The sequence below is a fragment of the Miscanthus floridulus genome, chromosome 2 (assembly GCF_019320115.1).
Source record: "Miscanthus floridulus cultivar M001 chromosome 2, ASM1932011v1, whole genome shotgun sequence".
Taxonomy (NCBI): domain Eukaryota; kingdom Viridiplantae; phylum Streptophyta; class Magnoliopsida; order Poales; family Poaceae; genus Miscanthus; species Miscanthus floridulus.
Window position 1 is genome coordinate 124,165,372 of NC_089581.1, and position 6,000 is coordinate 124,171,371.

Here is a 6,000-nt window from a genome sequence, read left to right on the forward strand (position 1 = left end):
TTTGCTCTGAACCATGCTTAAGAGAATATGTTAACTTTGCATAAACTCCATTATCATGCAGTGTAAATTTAAACCCAAATTCATCAAATTAATAAACAAATTTACTTTAGCTAAAAACACATTGATGTGAATTAACAGAGATTGAGCATTTTTAAGTAGGTAGTGCAGAAGTAATTGCAAACACATATTGGTAATCAACTCATAAAGAGACAAGAGCAGTGGCCACGCGGGGCGGCCTGATTTGCCGGTGGGGCTGACCTAGATGGACGTGGGGGCGCCTTGGGGACCTGCGGTGGCCGATGCTCCGGGAGGCAGGATGCCCGCGGCAACCGGAGGGAGGACGTGGACTTGCCGCTGCTCCCCTTGGGCCTATGTACGACGACGACTGGAGTGCGGCGGTGGCTAGGGTTTCCATGTAGTCATCGCTGCCTGCCTGAGGTCTCGAGGAGACGATGCCATAGGAGGGCTAGGGCGCGCGCAGCCATGGACTCGACAAAAATTGCAGGGCTGGATCTTGATATCTCGCCGCACGGCTGGGACAACGACAGGGGAGGATAGGACACGGCGTGCTACTGGCCGGTGGCGTTGGCGTGGGAGAAGCCCCCGCTCTTCCGGCGGCTTTTGCGCGGGTGATGTCGGCGTCGATCCGTGGAATGGCGGCGGCGTGGGGAGGGCGCGACGGCGGCGTGGGTGAGCATGTGGAAAGGGGTGAGCGTGGGATTGGATTGTTACCAGGTTAAGGGTCGGACGTGGGAGCATGATTGGTGTGATTGCACAGGCGTGCTCTTTCCCTCACGTGCTTTCCTTCGGACGTCGGATCGCACGGGACCGACAGCTTTCCTTCATGGACGTGGGATCGCACGGGCCGGCAAGACGAAGGTGATGCAAAATTTTGTTGCACCAAAACAGTGTTCACTTTTAGTTTTTTATTTGGGAGAGACGAAATTTTATTGCACCAAAACAGTATCCACTTTTAGTCTTTTTAGTTGTGAGAGAGATAGAGCCATTGGATCCAAAAATAGTATAAATGATTTCAAATGAAAGATAATTAAACTGCTTAAGAACTTAAAACTGGATCTATTAACATCAATATCTTAAAACAACAAACTTTTCTAGAACTGGAAATAAAACTTTTTCTTATTTTTGGTCATAGTTTCTAAAAACCACCATAGAAATTCAAAATTTTACATAATCATGAAGTTTCTGATTTTAGAAATTAAATGTAACTGAGGTAAAAAAAAATCAGCCTTCTGTATCCACCGATGGATATAGCCTGAACCCACTGTAAACGTCGTCTTACTATGAAAGATAACCAAATATAAAAAGCAACATACAAGCTAAGAACATATCCTGTGACTATGACCAAGGCCCATTTGGGAGGGCTTCTAGTTGATCCGGCTCTAGCTAAAGTTGTGAGAGAAACCGGAGCCGATAGAGCCAAAAAATGGCTACACTAGCTCGTGAACGATTTCGAGTCGCTGGGGGGGGGGGGGGGGGGGGGGGGGGGGGGCGGGGGGCGCTCGCTGGCACCGCCCTCCGATGCGCGGCCCGTGGAGGGCCTAAAAACGGGACCTCCATCCATGTCTCCCTCTTCCCCCACGAGTCCTCTACCTCCCCTTCTCATACCCTTCGTCTCCGACGTCCTTCTAGTGGCGGCGAGGTGGATCTGGGCCCCATGTCCACGGATCTGCTGGTGCGACGACGACTAGCCAAGCTCCACACGGTTTGGTCGCTACGCCCCCCTCCCCCTCGTCTCCGGCGTCCTCCCGGTGGCGGCATGTGGATCTAGGCCCCCTGGCTCCGGATCTGTCGGCCCTGGCCTACTAGGCGCGACGGCAGCCGACCGCCCGGTTCTACAGGGCTAGCGAAGAGCACGGTGTGGGTGCGCAGCGGCCCGATGCCGTGTCCCGGTGTTGGTGCTCGCGTTGTACGACGGCGTCGCGGTGCTCCCGAGTGGTGGAGCACCGGCAGGGCGGCTCGCCACCCCTGGTCGACGGGGGCCCTTGTGCGGCGCTCCGCGACCTGACGCGGATACGTGCTCATGTAAGACCCCCCTGGCGTGACCTCACTGTTGCAGTGCTCCCGCGTGGCGGAGCCCCTGCACGGGTACTTCTGGAGCTGCTCTGTGGTATGGCGTCTCTTCTTAATGTGTGTGTGTGCAGGGCCCTAGGCGTGCGGTTTGGCCGCGGGCTTGCTGGAGGCGGGGCTGCGTGGCCTTGGGCGTCTTCACGTATGTGCGCTGTGCGCGCGGTTTGGCCACGGGCATGACGGCGGCGGGGCTGCGTGTACGCGGCTGCCCTCCCCCATGTGCCTCTTGTCAGGGAGGGTAGAGGGCCGTCTCCATAGCTCGATAGTGAGGTTTCTGGGCGAAAGCTCTTCTCAACTCTTGGCTGGGCCAGCGATGAGGATCACCATCGGGCGCATTTTCCTTCTTGAAGGCATCGTTGAAGAACCTCTTGCTGCCTCCTCTCCTTGGTCAGCTAGGCCGTTGCGGCTCTCCTCGGCACAAGACTCTGGCGAAAGCCCTGCTAAGCTTCTTCTCGGCGGACGATGATTATGCCTATGCGTCATTCACCTCCCTGGAGGCATCGTCGAAGAGTTCTTATGCCGTGTTGTAGTCTTCTCTCCCTTTTGGTGTACTATTGGTTGTGCCACCATTCACCCTTTTGCTGGGGTGTTTGTTGTCATGTACAAAATACCTTGTAAACTATATAATGGGCCATTTTGGGACAATATATGAAATCAGGTGGGGAACGCCTACCCCCGTTGACCTTCAAAAAAACACTAGCTCCTATTTTATTTTGTGATCATAGAGAAAATTGGCTAATGTAAACAGTCTGCTACAATATACTGTTATGGTGGTGGCTACGATTGAGAGGGAGAGAGGGGGCCGGCCGGGGCCTTGCCCATGGCCGAGCAAAGAGAAGGTCTTTCCTTCTAATTCCTGCTTGCCTCTAATTCCCATACAGGTTACAGATAATAGCCTCCCTAGCTAACCACTCCAATTTCTCTCTTCTTTCCTATTATTCCTCCAACATTTCAAACTAACCCAATCAGCTAACTAAGGCAAGGTTGAATAGATTTGCCTCTAATTGAGCGTGGTTGTCCCTCAATCCTTCCAAATTAACCCAATCAGCTAACTAATGCCTCTAACACTACACCCCTTTTGGACAAGAAGCCCATCCTCGAGCTACAACCTAACCAGCTTATAATGATGACTCAACTCGATACAGATCTAACACCTAAAAACAAGCCTTTTATATATCACCTCATTTTATTATTCTCAACCTAAAATAGATTGGGACTATTTATTTTTGCTGCCTAGTGAACATAAAGTGGACATTGATGTAGTCCGCACCGAACAAAGAAGAGAGGAGGGGCGCGCCTCCCCAACCACCGACGCGGACTCTAAGTTTGCTGCCCGCGGGGGAACAACATGCCCAAGATCCTCGATGCGACGGACGTGATCGAGGTCCTCTGTGCGGCAAACCAGAACTTGGAGGAGCTATGAAGGGGTGTGGGACTGAATCAACTGCAGATTGGAAATCTCTTGCACTGCTGATGCGCTAGGAGGCCGGGTGCTGCAGCCTCCAGCTGCTCCGCCACAGACACCTAGCGGGCACTCTTCTTACACAGCTGCTCCTGCATAATCTCCTTAATCTTCTTGATGTGCTGCAAGGCGGCTGCTGCTGCGGAGAGCTGGTCTGCAGGGATGACATGGCACCGCCACTTGAAGATGGTGTGTCGCCCATGTCGCATGAAGGAACGACAACAGCAAAAGCAGTGTCGTCGACATGAAGGAGGTGATGGAAGTTGGGACAGATCTACGACAGAATCTAGCATGGAGACGACCGTCGTCCCATACGGTGGCAGGCCATAGGGGAACCCCGGTGGCATGGTAGTGGAGATGGTGATTGTCGGTGTTCGGGATTCCAGGGCCTCCAGGTGTGCGAAGATAGACACCATATGCTAGGCGAGGTCGGCCAGCGCCTTGGCGATGGGATCCGGTGGCGGTGGTGGCATCTTCGACAGCTTGTCGCCCTCATCAGAACCTGGCATCTCTGATACCAGATGTTATGGCGGCTGCTAGGGTTGAGTGGGAGTGAGGGAGCTGACCAGGGGCCTTGCCCACAGCCGAGCAAGAGAGAAGGCTTTTCCTTCTAATTCTTGCTTTCCTCTAATCCCCATATGGGTTACAGATAAATAGCCTCCCTAGCTAACCACTCCCTATAATTCCTCTATTCTTTCCTATTATTCCTCAAGCCTTCCAAACTAACCAAAATGAACTAAGGCAAGGTTGAACAGATTTGCCTCTAATTGAGCGTGGTTGTCCCTTGAACCTTCCAAATTAACCCAATCAGCTGAGTAACGCCTCTAACATAGAGGCATTAGCTAGCTGATTGGGACAATTTGGAAGGGAGGCGTTAGTTAGCTGATTGGGTTAATTTGGAAGGTTTGAGGGACGGCCACACTCAATTAGAGGCAAATTTGTTTAGCCTTGCGCCGAGCAAGAGAGATGGCTTGTCCTTCTAATTTCTGCCCTCTAATCCCCACACAGGTTACAGATAAATAGCCTCCCTAGCTAACCACTCCCTATAATTCCTCATATGTTACGGCGGCAGCTATGGTTGAGAGGGAGAGAGGGGGCCGGCCGGGGGCCTTGCCCACGGCCAGCAAGAGAGAAGGCTTTTTCTTCTAATTTCTACTTGCCTATAGTCCCCATACATATTACATATAGATAGCCTCCCTAGCTAACCACTCACTATAATTCCTCTGTTCTTTCGTAATATTCCTTCAACCTTCCAAACTAACCCAATCAACTAACTATGGTAAGGTTGAACAGATTTGCCTCTAATTGAGCGTGGTTGTCCCTCGAACCTTCTAAATTAACCCAATCAGCTAATAACTAACGCCTCTAATATACACGAAATACATTATTTTGATTTTAGTTCAGGTTGTCCCTTTCCCAGATTATTTAGTCTTGAATTGGCTTTCATCGAACAAAATACAGCTACTAGACATCCTAACCTTAATCTTGAACTGGTTCAGCTTTCATTGAACAAAATACAGCTACTAGACAACCTAACCTTAATCTTGAATTGATTCAGCTTTCATTGAACAAATACAGCTACTAAGCAACCTAACCCCCAACAGTAAATACTTGATGAAAGTCTATGCCTAGAGCAAATTATCCTGTTAAAACTACTAGACGAAAGTCTTTGCGGCCCTGTTCGGCTGGTCTATAAGCTGCTTGTGCTGACTTGTACAACTGATTTGTTGAGAGAGAAAAATATTGTACCATGTGCTTATTAGTTTTCCTGAATATTTGAAAGTTCATAGACATTGATGAATTCCAATCTTGAGCTTGGAGTTTACTCGTGCAACTATACACTAAAATCAAATGCCTTCAAGGCCAGTTCCATCAGAAGTCAGAACAGGCATCAAGCATCATAAAAGATAATTATCATGTTAAAGCATGTGTGTATCATCGTTACTCAAAAGACTTAAAAGGCATACATACCATGATTCACAAAATTCTTTGTGGGTTCAAACGCTGCTCTATCCTTCTCACAGATTGAATCAAGTGACCTTGAGAAATGTGGAAATGAGAAAACTGATCTTGAAATGCCAAAAGTGTCGTCGGTATCCTTTGTAGTACTGGTGCATACTCCTGACACAATGATGCATCTTCAGAAAAATTAATCAAAGCTTCTGCTGCTGCGGACTCCATCAAGTCCCCTAAATGGCCATGAACCAAGTCTAAAAGAATGGGAATAGCATCAACTTCCATCAGAACTTCTCTGATATACTCCTCATAGCTTAACTGTGCAATAGCTCCTGTGACTTTCTCAATAATATCATGATTTCCGTTCCTCATAAGGTCCACAAGAACAGTTATTGCTCCAGCAGTTTTGAGGAAAGGATGGATGTCCTGATATTCAGGAACAGCCAGCAAAATATCAACAGCAGCACTTAATACAAGGTCATCTTCACCCCTGA